Source organism: Canis aureus, chromosome 36, assembly GCF_053574225.1.
Source record: "Canis aureus isolate CA01 chromosome 36, VMU_Caureus_v.1.0, whole genome shotgun sequence".
Lineage (NCBI taxonomy): Eukaryota > Metazoa > Chordata > Mammalia > Carnivora > Canidae > Canis > Canis aureus.
Window position 1 is genome coordinate 35,955,171 of NC_135646.1, and position 26,470 is coordinate 35,981,640.

The window sequence follows — 26,470 nt, forward strand, 5'->3', positions numbered from 1 at the left end:
AATCAACAGGGGAACAATAGCCTTGACACACTGGACCACAGGGACCCAACAGACCCAACAGATATAGTCTGAACATTTCTTCCTAAAGCAGAATACACATTCATTTCAAGTGCACATGGGACATTCTCCAGAAAAGATCATATCATAGGCCACAAATCAGCCCTCAACAGGTACAACAGGTTCACGAAGGTTGATATCACACCATGTATATTTTTGACCACGATGCTATGAAACTCGAAGTCGACAGTAAGAAAAAATTTGGACAGACCAAAAATACGTGGAGATTATGAACATCCTACTAGAGAATGAATGGAGCAACCAGGAAATTAAAGAGGAAATTTAAAACAAATGAAAATGAAAACATGTTTCTCCAAACCTCTGGGATGTAGCAAAGGCAGTCCAAAGAGGGAAGTACATAGCAATACAGGCTTACCTCAGGAAACAAGAAGTCTGGGATCCCTGGATGGCGCAGCGGTTTGGCGCCTGCCTTTGGCCCAGGGCACGATCCTGGAGACCTGGGAACGAATTCCACATCGGGCTCTTGGTACATGTAGCCTCCTTCTCCCTCTGCCTATGTCTCTGCCTCTCTCTCTCTCTGTGACTATCATAAATAAATAAAAATTAAATAAAATGTTTAAAAAAAAGGAAACAAGAAGTCTCTAATACACAACCTAACCCTACACCAAAAGGAGCTCGAAAAGGCATAGCAAACAAAGCCTAAAGCCTACAGAAGAAGGGAAAAAATTAAGATGAGAGCAGAAATAAACAATACAGAAATAAAAAAACATTAGAATGGTATAATGAAACTAAGAATCGGTTCTTCAAAATAATTAATAAAATGGATCAAGCCCTATCCAGCCTTATGAACGAGAAAAGAGAAAAGACCTAAATAAATAAAATCACAAATGAGAGAAGAGTGATCACAATCAACACCAGAAAAATAAGACAATTATAAGGGAATACTATGAAAGAATATACGTTAACAAACTGGGAGACCTGGAAGAAATGGACAAATCCCTAGAAATGTGCAAATGAGCAAAACTGAAATAGGAAGAAATAGAAAATGAGAACATCCCCATAACTAGCCAAGGAATTGAATCAGCAAGGTACCTGGGTGCCTCAGTGGTTGAGCATGTGCTTTGGCTCAGGTCATGATCCCGGGGTCCTGGGGAATCAAGTCCCATGTCAGGCTCCCCGCATGGAGCCTCATGTTCCCTGTGCCTATACCTCTGCATCTCTGTGTCTCGCATGAATACATAAATAAAATCTTTAAAAAAGAAAAAAGATAAAAAGATGAGAAAGGACCCAAATAAAATCAGAAATGAGAAAAGAGAAATAAAAACCAACACTAGAGAAATACAAAAGATTATAAGAGAATATGATGAAAAAGTATATGCCAGCAACCTAGAACCTGGAAGAAATAGATCAATTCCCTGAAATATATAACATAGCAAAAATTAAAAATGAAGAAATAAGAAATTTGAACAGACAGGTAACCAGCAAAGAAATTGAATCAGGAATCAAGAATCTCCCAACAGGAGATGCTTAGATCAATACAACAGAATGGAAAGCCAAAACAAGATACAAACATGTAACTATGACCCATAATGGACAACAAGGCAGGAAGGAATATCCAATGGCAGAAAGACAGTCTCTTCAACAAACCCTAACCCTGACTGCAGGATAAGAACAAATGGTGTTGGGAAAACCAGGCAGCCACATGCAGAAGAATGAAACTGGACCACTTTCTTACACCACATATATATAAAATAAATTCAAAATGGATGAAAGACCTAAATGTGAGACCAAAAAACATATAAAGAAGAAAAGATAGGCAGCAATGACTTTGACATTGACCATTGGATCTTCTTTCTAGATATGCCTCTGAGGTGAGGGAAGCAAAAGCAACAATCCTATTGGGACTTCATCAAATTGAAAAGCTTCTGCAAAGTGAAGGAAACAACCAAAGCTAAAAGGCAACATACAGGAGGAGGGGCAAGATGGCGGAAGTGTAGGGTCCCCAAGTCACCTATCCCCTTCAAATTACCTAGATAACCTTCAAATCGTCCTGAAAATCTTCGAATTCTGCCTGAGATTTAAAGACAGACCAGCTGGAATGCTACAGTGAGAAAAGTTCGCGCTTCTATCAAAGCAGGATGACGGGGGGAAAAGAAATAAAGAAACAAAATGCATCCAAGGGGAGGGGCCCCACGAGGAGCGGGGCTAAGGCCAGGCGGTGTGCCCCTGGTCAGGAGAGCTTTGTTCCAGAGAAGCAGGATCTGCACCAATCTTCCTCGGCAGAATGGCGCCCACAGGGATTCAGAGCAGGACCCCAGGAGGGCGGGGATACCCACGGGCTCCCTGGGACACTAAGAGACACCTGCACTCCCAGGAGAGTGCACCAAGCTCCCTCAGTGCTACAGGGCACGTGCACTGACTTGGGAGCAGCTCAGAGGGGGTCGGGCAGGGCTCTGCGTGGAGCAGGTTGCATGCCCCGGGAGCAGCTTGGTGGCAGTGCCTGAAGCAGAGGAAGTGGCTCCGTGCAGAGGGGGCTGTGCGGCTCCGGAAGCAACTCGGAGGTCCTCAGGCGGCGGCTCCCTGAGGGGGCTGTCCGACCAGGAGCAGCTCAGAGGGGCTGGGCGGCAGCTCTGGGGAGAGGCGGCTGCACAGACAGGAGCGAGAATCCAACATCGCAGGCCCCAGAACACAGGGTGGCAGGACACAGCCCAGGATTAGGGCTCCCTAGGGACAGGCAGAGGCCCGGATCTCCCAGGACAGCAAGGACGCTCCTGCCCAGAGCTGAGGAGATCAGCGGTCCCACCCCAGAGCCTCCAGGCCCTGAGATGGACTGCTCTGGAGTTACTGTGGGTGCTGAATACAGGTATCCAGAGCTGGCCGCTGCCACTGGGGTTGTTCCTCCTGGGGCGTCACGGGGTAAACTACGCCCACTGAGCCCTGCACCAGGCAGTGGACAGAGCAGCTCCCCCAAGTGCTAACATCTGAAAATCAGGACAACAGGCCCCGCCCCAGAAGTCCAGCTAGACGGACAAGTTCCAGGGGAAGTCAAGGGACTTAAAGTATACAGAATCAGAAGATACTCCCCCATGTTTTATCTTTTTATTTCTGATTGCTTCACCCTCCCTTTTTCCCCCTTCTTTCTTTTTTCTTTCTCTTTTTATTCTCTTTTTTCCTTCTATCTTCCTTAATTCTTTTTCTTTTTCTCTTTTCTTTCCTTCTTTCTCTCCTCTCTTTTTCTCCTTTTCCCAATACAATTTGTTTTTGGCCACTGCACTGAGCAAAATGACTAGAAGGAGAAGCTCACCTCAAAAGAAAGAATCAGAAACAGTCCTCTCTCACACAGAGTTACAAAATCTGGATTACAATTCAATGTCAGAAAGCCAATTCAGAAGCACTATTATACAGCTACTGGTGGCTCTAGAATAAAGCATAAAGGACTCAAGAGACTTCATGACTGCAGAATTTAAATCCAATCAGGCAGAAAGTAAAAATCAATTGAATGAGATGCAATCCAAACTAGATGTCCTAACGACGAGGGTTAACAAGGTAGAAGAACGAGGGAGTGACATAGAAGACAAGTTGATGGCAAAGAGGGAAACTGAGGAAAAAAGAGACAGACAATTAAAAGACCAGGAAGACAGATTAAGGGAAATAAACGACAGCCTGAGGAAGAAAACCTACGTGTAATTGGGGTTCGCGAGGGCGCCAAAATGGACAGAGGACCAGAATAAGTATTTGAACAAATCCTAGCTGAAAACTTTCCTAATCTGGGAAGGGAAACAGGCATTCAGATCCAGGAAATAGAGAGATCCCCCCCTAAAATCAATAAAAACCATCCAACACCTCGACATTTAATAGTGAAGCTTGCAAATTCCAAAGATAAAGAGAAGATCCTTAAAGCAGAAAGAGACAAGAAATCCCTGACCTTTAAGGGGAGGAGCATTAGGGTAACAGCATACGTCTCCAGAGAGACCTGGCACCCCAGAAAGGGCTGGCAGGATATATTCAGGGTCCTCAATGAGAAAAACATGCAACCAAGAATACTTTATCCAGCAAGGCTCTCATTCAAACTGGAAGGAGAGATAAAGAGCTTCCAAGACAGGCAGGAATTGAAAGAATCTGTGAACTCCAAACCAGCTCTGCAAGAAATTTTAAGGGGGACTCTTAAAATTCCCCTTTAAGAAGAAGTTCAGTGGAACAATCCACAAAAACAAGAACTGAATAGATATCATGATGACACTAAACTCATATCTATCGATAGTAACTCTGAACATGAACGGGCTTAATGACTGCATCAAAAGACCCAGGGTTTCAGACTGGATAAAAAAGCAGGACCCATCTATTTGCTGCTGCCTACGAGAGACTCATTTTAGACAGAAGGACAACTACAATCTGAAAATTAAATGTTGGAGAACCATTTACCATTCAAATGTTCCTCAAAAGAAAGTAGGGGTAGCCATCTTTATATCAGATAAACTAAAATTTACCCCGAAGAATGTAGTGAGAGATGAAGAGGGACACTAAATCGTACTTAAGGGATCTATCTAACAAGAGGACTTAACAATCCTCAATATATGCCGCGAATATGGGAGCTGCCAAATACTTAAACCAATTAATAACCAAAGTAAAGAAATACTTAGAAAATAATTATCTTATACTTGGTGACTTCAATCTAGCTCTTTCTACCCTCGATAGGTCTTCTAAGCACAACATCTCCAAAGAAATGAAAGCTTTAAATGATACAATGGACCAGATGGATTTCACTGAAATCTACAGAACTTTACATCCAAACTCAACTGAATGCACATTCTTCTCAAGTGCACATGGAGCTTTCTCCAGAATAGACCACATACTGGGTCACAAATAGGGTCTGAACCGATACCAAACGATTGGGATCGTCCCCTGCATATTCTCAGACCATAATGCCTTGGAATTAGAACTAAATCATAACAAGATGTTTGGAAGGAGCTCAAAGACCTGGAGGTGAAGGATCATCCTGCTAAAAGATGAAAGGGTCAACCAGGAAATTGAGGAAGTATTAAAAAGATTCATGGAAAGTCATGAGAATGAACATACAACCATTAAAATCTTTGGCATGCAGCCAAAGCAGTCCTAAGGGGAAAATACATCACAATATAAGCATCTATTCCAAAACGGGAATCTACTCAAATGCAAAAGCTAACCTTACACATAAAGAGGCTAGAGCAAAAAAAAAAGCAGATAGATCCTACACCCAACAGAAGAATAGAGTTAATTAACATTCGAGCAGAACTCAAGGAAATTGAGACCAGAAGAACTGTGGAACAGATCAACGGAAGGAGGAGTTGGTTCGTTGAACGAATTAATAAGATAGATAAACCATTAGCCAACCTTATTAAAAAGAAGAGAGAGAATATTCAAATTAATAAAATCATGAATGAGAAAGGAGAGGTCACTACCAACACCAAGGAAATACAAACGATTTTAAAAACATATTATGAACAGCCATACACCAATAAATTAGGCAATCTCGAAGAAATGGACGCATTCCTGGAAAGCTAGAAACTGCCAGAACTGGAACAGGAAGAAATACAAAACCTGAACAGGCCAAAAACCAGGGAGGAAATTGAAGCAGTCATCCAAAACCTCCCAGGACACAAACGTCCAGGGCCAGATGGCTTCCCAGGGGAATTCTATCAAACGTTTAAAGAAGAAACCATACCTATCCTACTAAAGATGTTTGGAAAGTTAGAAAGAGATAGAGTACTTCCAAATTCGTTCTATGAGGCTAGCATCACCTTAACTCCAAAACCAGACAAAGACCCCACCAAAAAGGAGAATTACAGACCAATAGCCATGATGAACATGGATGCAAAAATTCTCAACAAGATACTAGCCAATAGGGATCGCTGGGTGGCGCAGCGGTTTGGCGCCTGCCTTTGGCCCAGGGCGTGATCCTGGAGACCCGGGATCGAGTCCCACGTCGGGCTCCCGGTGCATGGAGCCTGCTTCTCCCTCTGCCTGTGTCTCTGCCTCTCCCTCTCTCTGTGACTATCATGAATAAATAAAAAAATTAAAAAAAAGATACTAGCCAATAGGATCTAAAAGTACATTAAGAAAATTATTCACCATGACCAAGTAGGATTTATCCTTGGAACACAGGCTGGTTCAACACTCATCAAACAATCAATGTGATTCATCATATCAGCAAGAGACAAACCAAGAATCATATGATCCTCTCATTAATGCAGAGAAAGCATTTGACAAAATAGAGCATCCATTCCTGATCAAAACACTTCAGAGCATAGGGAGAGAAGGAACATTTCTCATCATCTTAAAAGCAATCTAGGAAAAGCCCACAGCAAATATCATTCTCAGTGGGGCCGCACTGGAGGCCTTTCCCCAAAGATCAGGAACAAGACAGGGATGTCCACTCTCCCACTGCTATTCAACATAGTACTGGAAGTCCCAGCCTCAGCAGACAGCAAAAAGACATCAAAGGCATTCAAATTGGCAAAGAAGTAGTCAAACACTCCCTCTTCTCAGATGACATAATACTTTACCTAGAAAACCCAAAAGCCCCCACCCCAAGATTGCTAGAACACATTCAGCAATTTGGTAGCATTGCAAGATAAAAAATCAATGCCCAGAAATCAATGGCATTTCTATACACTGACAATGAGACTGAAGAAAGAGAAATTAAGGAGTCAATTTCATTTACAATTGCACCAAAAAGCTTAAGATACCTAGGAATAAACCTAACCAAGGAGGTAAATGATCTATACCCTAAAAACAATAGAACACTTCTGAAAGAAATTGAGGAAGACACAAAGAGATGGAAAAATATTCCATGCTCATGGATTGGCAGAATTATCATTGTGAAAATGTCAATGGTACGCAGGCAATGAACACGTTTAATACAAACACTATCAAAATACCGTGGACTTTCTTCAGAGAGTTAGAACAAATTATTTATGATTTGTGTGGAATCAGAAAGGACCCCGAATAGCCAGGGGAATTTAAAAAAGACAACCTTATATGGGGGCATCACAATGCCAGATTTCAGGGTGTACTACAAAGCTGTGGTCATCAAGAAAGTGTGGTAGTGGCACAAAAACAGACAAATAGATCAAAGGAACAGAATAGAGAACCCAGAAGTGGACCTTGAACTTTATGGTCAACTAATATTCGATAAAGGAGGAAAGACTATCCATTGGAAGAAAGACAGTCTCTTCAATAATTGGGGCTGGGAAAATGGACACCCACGTGCAGAAGAATGAAATGAGACCACTCTCTTTCACCATACACAAAGATAATCTGAAAATGGATGAAAGATCTAAATGTGAGACAAGAGTCCATCAAAATCCTAGAGGAGAACACAGGCAACACCCTTTTTGAACTTGGCCACAGTAACTTCTTCCAAGATACATCCACGAAGGCAAAAGAAACAAAAGCAAAAATGAACTGTTGTGATTTCATCAAGATAAAAAGCTTTTGCACAGCAAAGGATACAGTCAACAAAACTAAAAGACAACCTACAGAATGGGAGAAGATATTTGCAAATGATGTATCAGATAAAGGGCTAGTTTCAAAGACCTATAAAGAACTTCTTAAAATCAACACTAAAGAGACAAAGAATCCAATCATGAAATGGGCAAAAGACATGAACAGAAATCTCACAGAGGGAGACACTGACATGGCCAACATGCACATGAGAAAATGCTCTGCATCACTTGCCTCAGGGAAATAGAAATCAAAACTACAATGAGATACCACCTCACACCAGTGAGAATGGGGAAAATTAACAAGGCAGGAAACCACAAATGTTGGAGAGGATGCGGAGAAAAGGGAACCCTCTTACACTGTTGGTGGGAATGTGAACTGGTGCAGCCACTCTGGAAAACTGTGTGGAGGTTCCTCAAAGTGTTAAAAATAGACCTGCCCTATGACCCAGAAATTGCACTCTTCCCTATTTACCCAAAATATTCAGATGCAATGAAATGCCGGGACACCTGCACCCCAATGTTTTTACCAGGAATGTCCACAATAGCGACACTGTGGACGGATCCATGGTGTCCATTGAAAGATGAATGAATAAAGAAGATGTGGTTTATGTATACAATGGAATATTCCTCATCCATTAGAAACGACAAATACCCACCATTTGCTTCAACGTGGATGGAACTGCAGGGTATTATGCTGAGTGAAGTAAGTCAATCGGAGAAGGACAAATGTATGTTGTCATTCAATGCGTTAATATAAGTAATAGTGAAAAGGAATATAAGGGAATGGAGAAGAAATGTGGGGGAAATATCAGAAATGGAGACAGAACATAAAGACTCCTAACTCTGAGAAAGTAACTAGGGATGCTGGGAGGGGAGGAGGGCAGGGGGTGCGGGTGAATGGGTGACGGGCACTGAGGGGGGCACTTGCCGGGATGAGCATGGGTGTTATTCTGTTTGTTGGTAAATTGAACACCAATAAAAAATAAATTTACTAAAAAAAAGGTACAAACAACTAAACATTTATGCTGCCAACATAGGAGTACCTAAATATAAAAACCAATTAACAACAAATATACAGGAAATCACTGATAATAATACAATGACATTGGATTTTAACACCCACTTATGGCAATGGACTGATCGTCTATGCAGAAAATCAACAGGGGAACAATAGCCTTGACACACTGGACCACAGGGACTCAACAGATATAGTCTGAACATTTCTTCCTAAAGCAGAATACACATTCCTTTAAAGTTCACATGGGACATTCTCCAGAAAAGATCATATCATGGGCCACAAATCAGCCCTCAACAGGTACAACAGGTACAAGAAGGTTGATATCACCCCTTGTACATTTTCGGACCATGACGCTATGAAACTCGAAGTCGACAGTAAGAAAAAAAATTGGACAGACCAATAATACGTGGAGATTATGAACATCCTACTAGAGAATGAATGGAGCAACCAGGAAATTAAAGAGGAAATTTAAAACAAATGAAAATGAAAACATGTTTCTCCAAACCTCTGGGATGTAGCAAAGGCAGTCCTAAGAGGGAAGTACATAGCAATAGAGGCCTCAAGAAACAAGAAGTCTCCAATACACAACCTAACCTTACACCTAAAGGAGCTGGTAAAGGAATAGGAAACAAAGCCTAAATCCTACAGAAGAAGGGAAAAAATAAAGATGAGAGAAGAAATAAACAATGCAGAAAAAACAAAACAGTAGAATGGAATAACGAAACTAAGAGCTGGTTCTTCAAAATAATTAATAAAATGGATCAAGCCCTATCCAGCCTTATCAACGAGAAAAGAGAAAACCTAAATAAATAAAATCACAAATGAGAGAAGAGAGATCACAATCAACACCAGAAAAATAAGACGATTATAAGGGAATACTATGAAAGATTATACGCAAAGAAACTGGAAGACCTGGAAGAAATGGACATGAGGCATGAAGCCTCATTTTCCCTCTGCCTATAACTCTGCCTCTCTGTGTCTCTCATGAATACATAAATAAAGGTGCAGCCACTGTGGAAAACAGTCTGGAGGGTCCTCGAGAAATTAAAAATAGGGGATCCCTGGGTGGCGCAGGGGTTTGGAACCTGCCTTTGGCCCAGTGCTTGATCCCTGAGACCCGGGATCGAATCCCACGTCGGGCTCCCAGTGCATGTAGCCTGCTTCTTTCTCTCCCTGTGTCTCTGTCTCTATCTCTGTGACTATCATAAAAAAAATTTAAAAAAGACGTTAAAAATAGAGCTACCCTACGATTCCAAAATTGCACAGCTAGGTATTTACCCCGAGCATACAAAAGTAGTTTAGTAGATTGTAAGAGGAACATGCAGCCCAGTGTTGGTAGTAGCATTATCAACAACAGCGAAACTGTGTATAGAGCCGAGATGTCCATCGACAGATGAATGGGCAGAGACGATGTGTTAAATATACACACTGCAACATCACTGGGTCATCAGAAGGGATGAAATGAAGCCATTTACAATGACGTGCGAGAAGTGGAAGGGACTTATGCTAAATGAACTCAGTCAGAGAATACAGATACCAAATACCATACAATTGCATTCACATGTGAATTTTAAGAAACCAAACAAACTGGCAAAGGGGCAAAGGGTGGGATGAGAGATGCAAACCAAGAAACACACTCTTAACCACAGAGAATAAACTAATAAATACCAGAGGAAGGTGGGGGGTGGGAAATCAGGGGATGGGGATAGTGGAAGTCACCTCTGACCAGTACCAGGCATTGTATTCAAGGGTTGAATCACTATGTGGTAAACCTGAAACTATATCATACTGTGTTTACAAAGAGGAATTCAAAACTTTAAAATAATAATTGGTAGTATAGAGGATACATGTGCACACAAGAGATAAAATCTGAAAGGCAACTGAAAATCCAAACAAAGAGTCTTTAGAGCCACAAATCCCCTCCTTAGCTCAGCTCATGAGAATCCTGCCATGCCTATTCTCACCCCAGAGAAGAATGGATTTTGATTCTCTGGGGAAGCCACTGACTTGGTGGAGTCAGGCTATCTTTGAAACCAAAACCTAAATAGAGTGCATCAAACTAAACAGACGGGCACTGGGTGTTATTCTGTATGTTAGTAAATTGAACACCAATAAAAAAAAAAAAAGTAAAAAAAAAAAAAATAAACTGCCCAAGATGCTAGGAGTCCCAGTGCAGGCACATGCCAAGACACAAACTCTAACCATACACAGACATAACCCTTACCCTACACTTAAGCCTAATGTTAACCTAACCCTTAAACAAGAACTATCACTAATCAAAAACCAAACACAAACCCCAAGACCGAAACACATTCACTGAACCTACCTGCCAAGCCACACCCTAACTCCTAAACCTATTCTGAGGTTTCCTTAACCCTGACCCTTACCTTAAATCTAATCGTAACCCTAACCTCTAACCCTAACCTTAACTTAATGTACTCAAATCCTATTCCTAACTTTAATTTGTACCCTTACCCTAACCCTCTAATACTAACCCTATCTCATACCCCAAACTGTACACTACCCATACCCTAAAACTAATCCCTAACCCACTGCCTAACCCTATCTCTTACCCTTTTCCAAAACCGTATCCTGACCCTACCCTGACCCTGACCTGACCCCATCCCTAACCCCTAACCAAACACTAACCCTAACACTAGCACTAAACCCTATCCTAAGCCTAACCCTCGCCCTAACTCTAAACCTAGGCCTAACTTTAACTCTAACCCTTAACGCTAACCCCTAACCCTAACTCACACCCTAACCCCTAACCCTAACTGCAAACCTAATCACAACCCTAACACTAACCATAACCCTAACCCCAACTCCTAACATCCTGCCCTAATCCCTAAGCCTAAACCCAAACCCTAACTCTAAATCCTGTCCCTAACACTAACCCTAACCCCTTTCCCTAATCCCTAACCCCCAGCCTAACTCCTAACCATTGACCCTTACCCTTATCCCTCACGCTATCCTCTAATCTGTAACCATAAGCATAATCACTAAACCCTAACATCTAACCTAACTTAACCACCAACTGCCTCCCCTCCCCTGACCCTACCATTCATTCTACCCATTCACTTACCCTGTGGTTCTGAGTAGTCCCTTCTGATATGGACGTGGCCCCCAATGGCACCTCCAGAGTACTCCAGGGTGTCCTGAGGAAGCCAGGATCTGTGAGTGTGGATGTGGCCCCATGTGTTCCTGAGTCATAGTCACTGGGTCCTGAGGATGCCGGGTCTCCTGTCACTGTGGACTATGCCTCACATCCTCTGGAAGCCTCACAGCAGGTCCTCAGGAGGCCAAGGGCTCCTGTCAGCCTGCATATGGCCCCATGACCCCCAGAAAACTCACTGCGGGTCCTGAGGGGGCTGTGGGCTCCTGTCAGCATAGACGCAGCCCCATATGTCCTGAAGCCAAAGTGCTGATCCTAAAGAGGCTGGAGACTCCTGTCAGTGTGGATTCGGCACCCACATTTTTCTTACGCCTCACCACAGGCCCTGACAAGGCTGGGGTTTTCTGTCTGCATGGAAGCATCCCCATATTTCCCGAAGTCTACACCGGGGGTCCTGAGGACGTCAGCGTCCTGTTGTGTGGGCGTGGCCCCAAGTCCTCCCATAGCCTCACTGCGGACTCTGAGGAGGCCAGGGCTCCTGACACCATGGATGCGGCCCCCACCTTCCAGAAGACTCAAATTATGTCCTGAGTGGCCCGGGAGCTCCTGACAGAGTGGACGCAGCACCACAGCTTCCTGAAGCCTCCCTGCAGGTCCTGAAGCGGCCCAGATGTTCCTGTCAAGGTGGATGCGGGCCCACATCTATCCTGGGAATCTGAGCAATCATATGGGCAGAGAAAAAACACTTTGACTCGCTCTTCGTCTTATAAAGAGAAAGGACAGCTTTTCTATGTACAAAGTCAGTTGTCAAGATAGCCTTAGGGAAGAAGAGTTGCAGCATCAAATCCAGCTGCATAGCTGGGACGCCCGAGCCCCAGGTCTTCCTGATCCCAAATCCCTGGGCCTGTCCCCCAACACAGGCTGCCAGGCTGAGGTCATTAGCAATTGCTCTCTTAGGAGCTCAGGGGAAGGGGGAAGGAGCTAGATAGGATGGGAAGGGACACAAGGAGGCCGAGAAAATGAAGGCCTTTCCACTTTAAGTTCAGCGTTCCACATGTCCAGCCATCCCAGGCCCCTGTGAAGAAGAGCTGAAATTTACATTACTTCAGTTACATGAAAATAACAAAAGTTTACAGCTTAATACCCTGGAAAGCCCCACAATAGAATAAAAACTGAGCCCAGACCAAGTGCAGGAAGCCCCTTTTAGAATGAGAAAAGATCTCAATGCCTTTGAAGGCCCATATCAAAATGTAAACAGAACTTGAGGGGGATCCCTGGGTGGCGCAGTGGTTTGGGGCCTGCCTTTGGCCCAGGGCGTGATCCTGGAGACCTAGGATCGAATCCCAAGTTGGGATCCCGGTGCATGGAACCTGCTTCTCCCTCTGCTTGTGTCTCTGCCTCTCTCTCTCTCTCTCTCTCTGTGACTATCATAAAAAAAATAAAATCTTTAAAAAAAAAAGAAGTTTAAAAAAAAAAGAACTTGAGGAATTGCTCCAGCCCTTCGGGAGTACCCCGAGACCAACCCTTAAAACTAAGCTAAAACCCACCTCAGGGTCCAAGTCCCTGCTCTGCTCTGTCGCGTATACTTGGACACAAGCTCAAGCTTGTAAATAAACTCTCATGTGTTTGCCTTGGAGTCAGCTTCTCGGTGGTTTCTTGGATTAGCAATCTTGGGCACAACTGTCTGAGATAAAAAAACAAAACCAAAAGAAGCTCGGACACAGGTAGAGTGAACGCAGGGTTCTGAGAGAAGCCACGGAGACCTGGGGGCTTGGCCGCTCTTCTGTGGAGGCCCCAGCAGACTGGGGTGGGGGATGCTCTGCCCCAGAGCCAGAGGACCTAGAGACCCCACCCGCATCCCGCCTCTCAGGGCCAGGTCTCAGGAACAGGGCAGCACAGCCCGCTGAGCCCAGAGGCGCTGACGCCCACCCTGCCTCTGATCCCCGCAGGTGCATCTCCCAGGCAGATGTGCACCTGACAATCAGCGCCATGGCCCATCCCCAGACCCCACACAGAGCATTCGCTGCCACCAAGTTGTTGGACCACAGTGGCTGCAGAGCTTAAGCTCTGCCTGGAAAGTAGTGTCTAGATTCCTTTGTACTTTGTGCTCTTTTTTCATTTATTTTCTTTGATTCTTTTTTATTAATTGCCTTATTTTAATTTCTATGTATGTACCTTATATATTTCTTATTTTTACTTTCATAGTACTTTAATTGTGATGCTTTTTTAAATTTTTTTTTCAATTTATTTATGATAGTCACAAACAGAGAAAGAGAGAGAGAGAGAGAGAGAGAGGCAGAGACACAGGCAGAGGGAGAAGCAGGCTCCATGCACTGGGACCCCGACGTGGGATTTAATCCAGAGTCTACAGGATCATGCCCTGGGCCAAAGGCAGGCACTAAACCGCTGCATCACCCAGGGATCACTTTAATTGTTTCTATTTTGGGATTTAGAATCTTTTAACAAGCAGGCCAAAATAATCTGGGTTTTATTTTGTTTTGTTTTGTTTTTTGGGGGGGGAGGGCAGTTGTTATTGTTTTTCTTGTTTTTCCTTTTTCTTCCTTCTTTCTTTTCTGGAAAATATAATGAGATGGAGAAAATCACCTCCATAAAATAACATGAGGTCTACTCACAGCCAGGAAGTTCATCAATACACGTATATGATGTCTAACTACAGTTTAAAACAATGATTATAAAGACAACAGCTGGGCTAGAAAAAGAGCACAGAAGAAAACTAGAGAAACCTTTACTGTAGAAATAAAAGAACTAAAATCTAGTCAGGCCAATGTTAAAAATGGTGTAACTGAGATGCAGTCCCAAGTGGAAACCTTGAAAACAAGAATGGTTATGGACCACAGAGACAGATGTAGGGAAGTCATCCACTTATTAAAACAATAACATTCATACCATAGGAGACTCAGAAGATGAAGAGAGAGAAAAGGTGGGCCTTGCTCAGACATTAGAAACAACAAATACCCACCATTTGCTTCAAAGTGGATGGAACTGGAAGGTATTATGCTGAGTGAAGTAAGTCATTCGGAGAAGGACAAACATTGTATGTTCTCATTCATTTGGGGAATATAGATAATAGTGAAGGGAATATAAGGGAAGTGAGAAGAAATGTGTGGGAAATATCAGAAAGGGAGACAGAACATAAAGACTCCTAACACTGGGAAATGAACTAGGGGTGATGGAAGGGGAGGAGGGCGGGGGTGGGGGTGAATGGGTGACGTGTACTGACGGGCTGAGCACTGGGTGTTATTCTGCATGTGGGCAAATTGAATACCAATAAAAAGTAAATTTATTATTACAAAAAGGAAAAAGAAAAAGTGGCATCTGGGTGGCTCAGTCACATAAGCTATTGTCTTAGGCTCAGATCATGATCCAGTTCCCAAGGCAGGCTCCCTGTTTGCAGGGAACCTGCTTCTCCCTCTCCATCTGCCCCTCTCGCTCTTGGTTTTTCTCTCCTCTCTCTTTCAAATAAATAAATGACATCTTTAAAAAGAAACAAACAAACCCAGAATGAAGAGAAATCTCCCATGTAGAAGAATTTCAAATAAGTTGTACAGACATTCCACCCTCAAGTTGATTAGCATAGCCTCCCAATCATATGTATGGAATACACATAGTAACTTCCTTCTACGAAATATAATATGAAAATGTGTATATAAAAATGATAATATAATAATAATAATAATCTCTTTACAACGGAGAAAGCTGACAAACACTACCTCAGCAAGATGATCAGATTCATACCAAGACTGATAAATCATGTTGATAATATCTATCCTTTATATGATATAATTAAAATGGCAGTATATCTCTTTATATAATCCACAAAAAGAGTTTAATCATGAGATAACAGACATTTCCCAACTGAGGGAAATTTTACAAAATACTCTACTTCTCAAAGTGTTCCAGTTCAACGACAACAAGGAAAGGCAGAAAGACTGTCACAATCCAGAGGAGCCTAAGAAAACATGAGTACAAATGGAATGGGATACGAGGGATGGTAACTTAGCAAAAACTAAGGAAATCTGAATAAAGTATGGTCTTTGGTTAATGAGAATATTTTAATATTGATTCAAGGCTAATATTTGTTCCTTCCTAATATACCACCAAAATCATATCCCTACCCCACAACATCCACCCACACACCATCGGCCCCCAGCAAGGACCCAGTGCAGCTGCCCCCTGTGGGACATGCTCAACCTCCCCGGGGTTCTCTGGATACCCTCCTCCCATCAGAAGCCCGATTGTCCCATAGAGAACCCAGAGGTTGCAGGGAGGAGGGAAGGCAGAGATCCCCGAAAGGCTGGGTGTAGGTGAGTGGTGCAGAGGATACATTGGGCCCTGCCTCCGCCCACTGTCTGTCCTGGAGGGCGGCACACCCTGCACAGGACACCAGCCCCTAACCCAGAGCGACCTGGGCTGACCTGGCTCTGTACTCTGGGAACTAGGTTGAATTGAGCCCCTCCCAGGCCCAACACAAAGACTAATGGGATCCAGGCCCCCATGGTCCTGGCCAGCCCTGGATTCTGGCCCCAGGCTGAGCGAGCCCCCTCACAGGTGGATGTGGCCTCCTGGGCCCTGGGCGTGCCCCACAGATCCAGGTCGCTAACCTAGGGCAGACTGGGGGATCCCGGGACACCCCAGGGTAGGGAGAGGATGGATAGGCCGGTTGGCCCCCCCAACCCCACACCAGGAGGCAGGCTCTTCCAGGTATTGGGGCCCCAGAGGGCCCAAGGCAGGTGTCCAGCTGCCCTGCGGGGCCCCAGTACAGGAGCCCATGAGCTGCAGGTCCAGGTCATCTCTGCTGTCCTCAGAACAGTCACTCAGGCTGAAATCTCAGGACACACGCCCCCACCCGGAGTCCACACATGTTCCCACAATGTGGACTCTAGCACCCGCCTCTCCACACCGTGTGATTATTGCCCTCCCCAAAAGGACAGAAAGGTCTCCCTCCCCAGGGGAAGGCGCGCATTAGGCTCTGAGCCCCTTTGCTGTAAAAAGTCAATAAAGTGTTGTGCAAAAATGTACAGCCAGCCTGTTTCTGTGTCTCCCAGAACTCTGTGCATGGGACGTGAAGAGACACCCAGAGAGGAGGAGGGGGCACCATCCAGGCCCCAAACAGCCCCTGCAGGGGTGCCACCAGGTACACAGAGCTGACGTCACCACGTGCCTTCCAGGAGCAGCCAGACGCCAGGGTCAGGACCCCACAGACTTTACTTGGACTCAGGCTGTGTACCCCGGGCCAGGGGGGCCTGGGACAGAGAGACAGCCAGGGAGCTTCAGGTCACCAGGGTCTGTGCACAGCGACCTAGGAGGTCTGTGCTCCCTCTGTCCTGAGGGCCAAGGATGGCCGAGTTCCGGGGCACTTCCTCCTGTCGCCGCATCCCCGTGCTTGTGTGCCTGGGGCACAAAGGGCCTGTGGGGCGGTCAGCGTGGCCCTGGAAGGGATGTCAGGACACCAGGCCCTGGTGTTGTGCCCAGGATTGTAAATCAGGGAAACCACCAAGGAGCCCACACCGATGGAAACTCTGGAGGGTTTCTTTACAAGCTGGAGTTTGGGTGTAATTTCACCAAACACAGCGGAGCAGGGATGTGGATCCTGAGACTAAGAGGCATAGCAGCTTTATAGGGGCCAGTGGCCCATGGGATATGCAGAAAGTTGCACAGTCATGATGGTCCACACGCAGGTGGCCAATTGAATTACACCTGACCAAATAGTATCCACTTGAGCTGGCTATTACTTTGGTCAGAATCGTTGCACAGTTTTGGGGGGCACAAAGCAGGGTTACATTGTTATGAGCCGATTTCCGATTAGTGTGTGCCTAGCGGCCTGACTAGGGTGGGGCAGCGCCTTAAGCAATAAGCAGCTCATGTGGGGGTCATAGGGGAGGAGGTGGGTGTAGCACAAAATGGAATCAGTCCTGCTCTGCTTGTCCAGGGGTAGGGGATTTTTGTTAACTTTCCTAGGTCCCACACTTGCAGCTCACGAACCTGGACCACCCTCAACAGGTGGACTCAGCCTGCACACCTTGTGGTGCTGGATCTCTCACACCAGCGTGTGGAGGGCACCCTCCTCGCCCTAGTGAGTAGGGGCTGGGTGAACATGGGGCTCGCCAGAAGGCCAGGCAGCACAGGGGACCAAGAACCCAACCCAGACCCCAACTCGACTCCCATACACAGGCAGCAACAGGGCTCCCCGCCATGGGCAGCCAGCTCCTCAGGATCTCCCCCCAGGGCGGCGCTGAGGTCTGGCTCCCTGCTGGAGAGGCATCTGGGAGAAGAGAAACAGCAGGCACTCAGCGGGACCCCCTGAGGACATGGGAATTTGGCTGAGTCGGACCTTCCAGCTCAGCTGACCCTCCATTGGGAAGTCACTGCAGGAGCGAGCCCCGAGTCGGCAAGGAGAGCCCAGCTATCTGCCCAGCGCCAGCACCAGAAATGATGTTGTGCCAACCATTTCGGCATTTGGGTGACCCAGCCAGAGGATCAGATACCTGCACGTGATATATGAATGTGATAGACACACACACAACCCAAAAGCAACAAAAGTTGGAATCCCCCCAGTGTTCTCAAACAGCAGCCAGATAGTTACATACACGATGCTGTGGTCCCCAATAGGATACATGGTAGACGCTATAAACCATGACTACAGAGGTACTGGAGGCACGGAGATATGCCTGCTGGGTTTCAAAAAGGAGCACAGAGAGGCAGGAAGCATCCTACGGAGGGGGTGTCCCTTCTAGGAAAGGACACCGGTCCCTGTGTAGGCTACAGATGGTGAAATCTGTCCTCCTCTCTTTCAGCTTCTGGTTTTCCTCCTCTTTTGTTCTTCCTAATTCTAGTTTAGCCTCCACCCTGCATCCAAGACAATGACCAAAGAGGCTTCGTTATGACATCGCATCCTAAAAGGAGGCCGAGCTCTGGCTACCGGGTTCAGAAATGGTCATTGCCTAGGTGTATGCTGATCCCCCGAACTTGTGGCTTCACGGCTCTTCTCTCCCTGCAGAACGAGGGGAACCACAGGTCTTACAATGAAAGATGCCCACTTTCACTGGGGCAGTACTATCCCTTGTGGAGGACGTCATCTGGGCCAAGTAGGACAAGTGGGGCGATCAAGAATAGTTCGCAGGTGAGACATAAGCAAACACTTACCTTTGATGTCATGCTTTATTTGTTCATCCATTTATTATTTGTTAAATATTTTCGTTTCATGTCCTCTCTATACCCAACATGGAGTTCAAACTCACAACCCTGAGATCAAGATCCCCCAACCAGGCCAGCCAGGCACCCCACTGCCATGTTTCATAACTCTTTGCTTCCTTGCCTATCTCTGCATCCAACTGGAACATTAAGTCCTGGACGGGAAGCTTTAGTTACCTCCGAATCCTAGAACGTTCTCACTGTATCCCAATCCTAGATTGACATTTACCATTGAATAGCACTTTAAATAAATAGTCAGTAAAATAACTACTACAGTAAAGGAAATTATCAACTATTCACGTGTGTGGGCCCTGCTCCCTGGGCTCCCAGGGAAGCTAGGGTTTCTTTCACATTGATCAGGTCCAAATGACTCCACCACACCTCAAAGCGTGGGCTCAGTTTCTGCCCTGACACATGCAACATCCCTGCATCAATTAACATGTATCAATCAATCAAAGAGAGCCTGACTGGCTTGGTGGTGTTCGTAAGAACATGGGACTCTTGTTCTTGGGGTAGCAAGTTCTAGCCCCATGTTGGCTGTAGAGATTACAGAAAAATAAAACCTTAAAAACAATGAATCAGTTGATATTGGGGAGACACAGCCCCAGATCCCACAAGGGCAGAGAGCCAACTGAAGGGTCTACGCACAATATTATAAGCAGCAGTGCACAAAACCTGAACTTTCAGAAGTCTCCTAGAGTGGGGGACACACCAGCCTTAAGGTGTTCAGGTGGAGAAGTAGGGGGCAATCCCTGGAGAAACAGGGCGGGCTCAGGATCCCAAGGGTCCCAAGGACAGTGGCGCCAACTGTTCCTAGGCACACGAGCAGGAACCCGGCTGAGAGCAGCAGGACTCGGGCCAGCTGTCTGCCCTGTGTGGCCATAAGCTGCAAACCCCTGTGCAGTCACAGGGCCCAGTTCCTGGGACAGACCAGCAAAGGCCAGGAGTGCGAGGACACCCTCCCAGGCAGGAAGAACACAGAGCTCCACCAGGGCAGCCCCTAAAATTTGGAGTTTTAAACTTCAGTCACTTGTCTGTGGGGAGGCTGAGAAAATTGAGGCCGTTCCACTTTAAGTTCACTGTTAGCACAAGAACTGCTATCCGAGGACCCTGTGAATAAGAGCTAAAATTTAAATTTCTTCAGTTACAGGAAAAAAGAAAAAAAACACGTTACAAGCTAAGGTCCCAGAAAGCCCCATAGTAGAATGAGAACAAAGCTCAATGCCCTTAAAGGCCTCATATCAAAATGTAAACAGAACTTTAGGAATTGCTCCAGCCCTTCTGGAGGTCTCTGAGACAAGCCCTTAAAACTAAGCTAAAACCCACCTCGGGGTCCAAGTCCTTGCTCCACTATGTGGGGTATACTTGGACCCAAGCTCGAGTTTGTAAATCAACCCTCCTGTGTTGGCATTGGTGTCGGCTCCTTAGTTGTTTCTCCGATTCAGAATCTTGGGCACAAGACCCCTATGTCCCCTCCCCACCTGGGCTGATCTCCTGTCTCCTCCAACCCAGGCTGACCCTCAGTCACCTCCCGCCCACAGAAGCTTGGCACAAGCCCTCACAGAGGTCCCACGGCCACGGTCGGCACTCTGGCTGTCCCCGGCCTCCCAGGAGAAGAAAGGAGTTTTCGGTAGGACACATTCCCATGGTGGCCCCAGGGCTCCCTGCCCAGGATGGCAGCTGGGGACAGGCCGTGGTCTGTGTCCCTGATGCCAGCTCCTCCTCCCCAGTTTTCCTGCAGGAAATGAAGGAGGAGGCCTCGTCTCCTCCAGGGACATCATGCAGATAGACCTGGACATCACAGGACGTTCGGCAGCCAAATCATGTTTTGGGATTGCTAGGGGGTGGGGTGTGGCTGCTGAGTCAGGGGGCTTCAGGGCCCCAGGGGAGTCCCAGGGGCTTCTGGGTAGGGAACACAGGGCTTAAGAGGCCGGGGGAAGCAACAGCAGCCAGCAACACACCACTGTATGGTAGGGTGCCGGGGATGACCACCGTGCCCCAAAACCCGGGGCTTCGGGGATGAGGAGGTCACTACGTTGGCGCCTCTAGGGGTTTCCATGGGAGCTGAACCCCAAAGGGGTGAGGGACAGCCCCTTGAAAAGCAGGGGGCTGCGGTGGGCCGCATGGAGGGCAGTAACCGGACCTGGGGGCCAGGCGACATGGCAGTGGCTGGAGCAGGACACACATCCATCCGATGAGGGTCGGACGGGTGAGGGAGACACCCACACTTGGTGTTTTATATATATCTAAATTCTATGCATTTAATTTGAGACAATTTGCAATTTGTAAACATACATAGTATGATGATCCCCAGATAATGCCCCCGGTCCAGCCAGCGCCCTTTACTGACCACACGGGACCCCAGGGGCAGGTGTCACAGCAAACCCCAGACTGAGGTCGCATTTATCTGTAGACATATCCGTGTGCATCTGAGAGAATGTGGATGCCCTGTGTCGGCAGGTCCCCCACGCCATCCCCCCTCATTCCCCACCCCCACACCATCCCCCTTCATCAGCATCCCCAATGGCATCCCATCTTTACCATCCCCCTCACACCCACACAGCCCCACACAATCCCCACCCCCACCACACCCCTACCATCCCCCCTACACCATACCCCACACGCCACCACCATCATGCCCCTGCCCCCACAACATCCACCCCCACAACATCTGCCCCCAGCAAGGACCCAGTGCAGCTGTCCCCTGTGGGACATACTCAGCCTCACCAGGGATCTCTGGCCACCCTGCTCCCATCAGAAGACCGGGTTTCCCATAGAGTACCCAGGGGTGGCATGAAGGAGGGAAGGCAGGGAGCCCCTGACAGGGTGGGTGCAGGTGAGTGGTGCAGAGGACCCACTGTGCCCTGCCTCCACCCACTGTCCCTCCTGGAGGGCGGCACACCCTGCATCGGACACCAGCCCCTAACCCAGAGGGACATGGGCTGGCCTGGCCCCGGACTCTGTGGGGGCTGCGGGGATTTGAGCCCCCCAAGGCCTAACACAAAGACTAACGGGATCCAGCCCCCCAATGGCCCTGGCCAGCCCTGGATTCTGGCCCCAGGCTGAGAGAGTCCTCCCACAGCTGGATGTGGCCTATTGGGCCCTGGACGTGCCCAACACGTGCCTAGGTCGCTGAACTAGGGGAGGCCTGGGGATTCCGGGACACACCAGGTTGGGGAGAGGAGGGGTAGGCGGTGGCCCCACCCACACCAACACCAGGAGACAGGCTCCACCAGGTTCTGGGGCCCCAGGGGGCCCAAGTCCGGGGTCCAGTTGCCCTGCGGGGACCCAGCACAGGAGCCCATGACCTGCAAGTCCAGGTCAGCTCTGCTGTCCTAAGAACCGTCTCTCAGGCTGAAACCTCAGGACACGTTCCCACCCGGAGTCGAAACCTGTTCCGAGGTGGGGGACTCCAGCACCAGACCCCACCCCACATGTGATTCTTGCCCTCCACTGAAGGACAGAATGGTCTACCTCCCCAGGGGAAGGCGCGCACCCTCAACTCTGAGCCCATTTGGTGTAGAAAGTCAACAGAGTGTTGTGGTGCGAAAATGCACAGCCAGCCCCTTTCTGTGTCTCCCAGAACTCTGTGCAGAGGGTGAGGAGAGACCCCGAGAGAGGAGGAGGGAGTACATCCACGCCCCAAACAGCCCCTGCAGTGGCGCTGCCAGGCACACCCAGCTGACATCCCCACGTGCATTCCAGGGGCGGCCTGACGCCAGAGTCAGTCCCCACAGACTTTACTGGGACTCAGCCTGTGCCTCGCAGGCCAGGAGGGGCTGGGACAGAGTGACAGCCAGGGAGCCTCAGGTCACCAAGGTCTGTGGAAAGTGACCTGGGAGGTCTGTGCTCCCTCTGTCCAGGGGGCCAGGCCTGGCCGGGTTCTGGGGCACTTCCTCACCTCCCCGAACCCCTGTGCCTGTGTGCCTGGGGCACAGAGGGCCTGTGGGGCGGTAGCGTGGCCCTGGAAGGGATGTCAGGACAACAGGGCCTTGTGTTGTGCCCAAGATGGCGAATCCGAGAAACCACCAAGGAGCCCACACTGATGCAAACTCCCGAGGGTTTCTTTACAAGCTGGAGCTTGGGTCCAAGTGCACCCAACACAGAGTAGTGGGACTTGGACCCTGAGACTAAGAGGCGTAGCAGATTTATAGGAGTCAGTGGCCCATGGGAATGCTGAAAGATGCGTAGTCATGTCGGTCCACACGCAGGTGGCCGATTGAATTACACTTTACCCGATAGTATCGACTTGAACTGGCCTATTACTTTGGTCAGAATTGGCGCACAGCTTTGTGGGGCACAAAGCAGGGTTACATTGTTATGAGCCGATTTCAGATTAGGGTGTGCCCAGAGGCTTGAGTCAGGTGGGGCAGCGCCTTACACCTCAGCAATCCATGTGGGGTCATAGGGGAGATGGCAGGTGGAGCACAAAATGGAATCAGTCCTGCTCTGCTTGTCCAGGGGTAATGGATTTTTGTTAAATTTCCTGAGTCCCACACTGCAGCTCACAAACGTGGGCCACCCTCACATGGTGTACTCAGCGTGCACACCACGTGGTGCTAGATCTCTCACACCAGGGTGTGAAGGGTACCCTCCTCGCCCTAGTGAGTAGGGGCTGGGTAAGCATGGGGATCTGCCTGAAGGCCAGGCAGCACAGGGGACCAAGGAAACCCAGCCCTGTCCCCACCCAGACTCCCAAGACAGGCAGCCCCAGGACTCCCCGCCATGGGCAGCTGAATCGTCAGGAGCTCCCGCCAGGGCGGCCCCAAGGTCTGGCTGCCTGCTGGAGAGACATCAGGGAGAAGATAAGCAGCCAGCGCATGGCAGGACCCACTGCAGCACATGGGAATATGGCCAAGCCGGACCTTCCAGCTCAGCTGACTCTCCAGCTGAAAGTCACTGCACGAGCGAGCCCTGGGTCTGCTAGGAGAGCCTAGCTACCCGCCCGACGCCAGGACCAGAAATGATGTTGTGCCAACCATTTCGCCATTTGGGTACCCCAGCCAGAGGATCAGATAGCTGCACGTGATAGCGACATGTGATAGACACACACACACCCCAAAACCAATTCCAAAGTCGGAAACCCCCCAATGTTGTATAACAGCAGCCAGATGGTTACATACACGGCGCTGTTGTCCCCAGTAGGAAACATGAAGACACAAAAAAAACCATGACTGCAGAGGTGCTGGAGGCACAGAGATGTGCCTGCTGGTTTCCAACAAGGAGCACAGAGGGGCAGGAAGCATCCTACGTAGGGAGGCCCCTCCTTGGAAAGGACATCATGTCCCTGTGAAGGCTACAGAGGGTGAAATCTGTCCTCCTCTCTCTTAGCTTCTGGTTTTCCTCCTAAATGCCATTTTCCTCAATCATAAGACCAAAAATTTATTTTATGTTTTTAAATTTCTTTTTATTGGAGTCCAATTTGTATGAATTCTTCCTTCAGCAAGGGTGTCATTAGGAGAGAAGAGAGATCATGAATTCCCAGACAGGCAAAATATAAAGGAGTTCACTTAACCAGTGACCACTTAACCAGTCCAGTAAGGAATTTTAAGAGGGACTCTTCTAGTGGGGGAAAAAAAGAGACCAAAAGCAACAAAGACTAGAAAGGACCAGAGAATGTCACCAGAAACTCCAACTCCTCCTGTAACACAAAGGCACAAGTTCATATCTTTGAATAATCACTCTGAATGCCGATAGACTAAATGTTCCAATCAAAAGATATAGCGTATCAGAGTGGCTTAAACACAGGATCCGGGATGCCTGGGTTGCTCAGGGGTTGAGTATCTGCCTTTGACCCAGGCTGTGATCCTGTAGTCTGGGATTGAGTCCCATATTGGGCTCCTGGTGGGGAGTCTGCTTCTCTCTCTGCCTAATTTTCTGCCTCTCTCTCTGTCTCTCTCTCTCTCTCTCTCATAAATAAAATTGTTATTAAAAAAACAAGATCCATCTGTATGCTGCCTACAAGATGCTCACCTTAGACCTATACACACCAGCAGATTCATAGTCAGGAGAGGGAAAATCATCTACCACGCTAATGGATATCAAAAGAAAGCTGGAGGACACATACTTTTATCGGACAAACGAGATTTGAAACCAAACCCTGGGGGACACATGCTCAGTGGTTGAGCATCTGCCTTTGACTCTGGGTGTGATCCTGGGATCCCAGGATCGAGTCCCACATCGGCCTCCCTTAGGGGAGCCTGCCTCTCCCTCTGCCTATGTTTCTGCCTCTGCTTCTCTGTGTATCTCTCATGAATAAATAAATAAAATATTTAAATCTCAAAAAGGAAGAACAAATACTGTAAGAAGAGATGAAGAAGAACATTATTTCATAATTAAAAAGACTATCAAGATCAAACAACTAAATATTTATGCAGCCAACATGGGAGCACCTAAATATAGAAACCAATTAGCAACAAACGTACAGGAACTCACAGAGGATTTCAACACCCACTTATGGCAATTGACCGATCGTCTAGCAGAAAATCAACAAGGGAACAATAGCCTTGACACACTGGACCACAGGGACTCAACAGATATATTTAGAATATTAGATCCGAAAGCAGAATACACATTCCGTTCAATTGCATATGGGACATTCTCCAGAACAGATCATATCAGGGCCCACAAATTAGCCCTCAACAGGTACAACTGGTACAAGAAGGTTGATATCACACCATGTACATTTTCGGACCAAGTCGCTATGAAACTGGAAGTCGACAGTAAGAAAAAAATTGGACAGACCAAAAGAACTTGGAGTTTATGATCATCCTACTAGAGAATGAATGGAGCAACCAGAAAATTAAAGAGGAAATTTAAAACAAATGAAAATGAAACATGTTTCTCCAAACCTCTGGGATGTACCAAAGGCAGTCCTAAGAGGGAAGTACATAACAATACAGGCCTACCTCAAGAAACAAGAAGTCTCCAATACAAAACCTAACCCTACACCTGAAGGAGCTGAAAAAGGAATAGCAAAGAAAGCCTAAAGGCTACAGAATAAAGGAAAAATTTAAGATGACAGCAGAAATAAACAATACAGAAACAACAAAACAGTAGAATGGAATAACAGAACTAAGAGCTGGTTCTTCAAAATAAATAATAAAATGGATCAAGCCCTAGCCAGCCTTATCAACGAGAAAAGAGAAAAGACCTAAATAAATAAAATCACAAATGAGAGAAGAGAGATCAAATCAACATCAGAAAAATAAGAAAATTATAAGGGAATACTATGAAAGATTATACGCTAACAAGCTGGGAGACCTGGAAGAAATGGACAAATCCCTAGAAATGTGCAAACGAGCAAAACTGAAATAGGAAGAAATAGAAAATATAAACAGACCCATAACTAGCAAAAGAATTGAATCAGCAAGGCACCTGGGTGCCTCAGTGGTTGAGCATCTGATTTGGCTCAGGTCATGATCCCGGGGTCCTGGGGGATCAAGTCCCACATCAGGCTCCCCGTATGGAGCCTCATTTCCCTCTGCCTATACCTCTGCCTCTCCGTGTATTGCATGAATACATAAATAAAATCTTTAAAAAAGAGAACAGATACAAAGATGTGAAAGGACCCAAGTAAAATCACAAATGAGAAATAACAACCAACACTAGAGAAATACAAAA